A 2,118-nucleotide genomic window follows, 5' to 3' on the forward strand; every position below is an offset into this window, starting at 1 on the left:
ACATAGCTGCTGATGACTGTATCATTCAAATAAATGATAATTAAAGAAAAGCTAAAGCAAATTTTAAAATGGATGAAAGTTTCAATTAAGTGCTTGATTTTTCAAAAAGGTTTTACATTTTTTTTATCTTGCTGAAGTTTATGTTGAATTCAAAATCTGTGGGTAAGGGAGGGTAGTTTTTTGATATATAAGGTGCTTTTAAGACTTAATGTCATTGAGGACATTCAAGAGACGGAGTGTGATGGTTGATAAATGGGTGACTGTCAGGAAAGGTAAGAAGGTAGTTAAGAAGTCTCCTGTGGCTATTTCTCTCAAACAGATATTCTGGATACTGCTGAAGGAGATAGTCACTCAGAGAAAAATAGAAGACAGGCAGATCTTGGGCACTAGGAATGAATCTTATGTTTAGCAGGGTTTGTCAAGATTTGAAAGAATAATTGTTATAGGGACTCTTCTGTCAGGGCCACATTCAGGAGATTCTGCAGCCGTGAGTGTGAATCTAGGATAGTATGTTGCCTTCCTGGTGCCAGAGTTAAGGATGTTTTAAAGCAGTTGAAGCATGTTGTCAAAGGGTGGAGTGAGAAGCTGGAATTTGTTATACATGTTGGTAAGAACAACATAGTTAGAGGAAGGATTAAGGCTTTGCAGAGTGAATATAAGAGGTTAGGTAGAAGGTGAAAGACCTGATGCTCAAATGTAGTAATTTCTGTTTTTTCCCAGTGTCACGTTTTAATCAGAGTAGGAATCAAAAGATAGTGCAGACAAATCAATGGCTGAATAGATGGTGCAATGTGCAAGGACGTCTTCTGTGGCAGAAAAGACCAGTTCAGACAGGATGGGTTTCACCTAAACTGGGAAGGCACCAATATCCTGGTGGAGAGACTTGCTAGCTCTATTTCAGGAGCCTTAAAACCAGTGGTGGCAGTAAAAATAGAAAGACAGATGAAGATGCATCCGAATCAGAAAAGAGCAAGTTAATTAGAAAAGGCAGACAACAGCAAGTCAGAGAACAAGGTAACTCTGAAGAATTAAACTGAATTTCTTTCAGTGAAAGGGGTCTTACAGGTAAGCTTGGTGAGCTCAAGTCATAGCTATTGCAGAAACTTAGCTGAGGGAAGCACTGGACTGGTAGTTCAATGTTCCAGGTTTTATATACTATAGAAAGGACAGAAAGTGAGGTGAGAGGAGTGGAGTGGTGTTTTTGATTAAGGAAACCACTGCTACTTTAATTAGGGAGGATATTTCTGGGGGATCATTCAGTGAAACTTTATGGGTAGAAATAAGAAAGAGATGATCACCTTGATGGGATTGTAAAGTGGGCTCCCCAATGTAAGGAAATTGAGGAGCAGATATCTTGAGAGATCTCAGATATATGTAAGAATAAGAGGGTTGTAATAGTAGGGGATTTTAATTTTCTAGATATAGATTGGGACTGCCACAGTGTTAAAGGCTAGGATGGTGAGGAATTTGTTAAATGTGTTCAAGGAAATTGTGTTTATCAATATGTAAATGAACCTATTAGAGAAGGAGTAAAACTTGACCTTCTGTTGGGAAATAAGATCGGGCGACTGACTGAAGTGTTAGTAGGGCAACACTTTGGATCCATGACCATAATTCTGATAGTTTTAAAATAGTTAAGGAAAGGAATAAGCCTTCCAGAAAAGTTAATGTTCTTAACATGCAGATGTTACAAAGATAGGTTGAGAGATGCTAGTATTGAGGAAGGAGGGAGGCTGCAGAAGGATTTAGACAGGTTAGGAGAGTGGACAAAGAAGTGGCAGATGGAATACAATGTGGGAAAATATGGTGTTATGCACTTTGGTAGGAGGAGTACAGGCATGGACTATTTTCTAGATGGGGAGAAAATTCAGAAATCTGAAGCGCAAAGAGACTTGGGAGTCCTAGTCCAGGTTGTCCTTATGGTAAACTTGCAGGTTGAGTCGGTAGTTAGGAAGGCAAATACAATAGAACATTACAGCACAGTACAGGCCCTTCGGCCCTCGATGTTGTGCCGACCTGTCATACCGATCTGAAGCCCATTTAACCTTTCCTATTCTATGTACGTCCATCTGCTTGTCCAATGATGACTGAAATGTACTTAAAGTTGGCGAATCTACT

Source organism: Stegostoma tigrinum, chromosome 29, assembly GCF_030684315.1.
Source record: "Stegostoma tigrinum isolate sSteTig4 chromosome 29, sSteTig4.hap1, whole genome shotgun sequence".
NCBI lineage: Eukaryota > Metazoa > Chordata > Chondrichthyes > Orectolobiformes > Stegostomatidae > Stegostoma > Stegostoma tigrinum.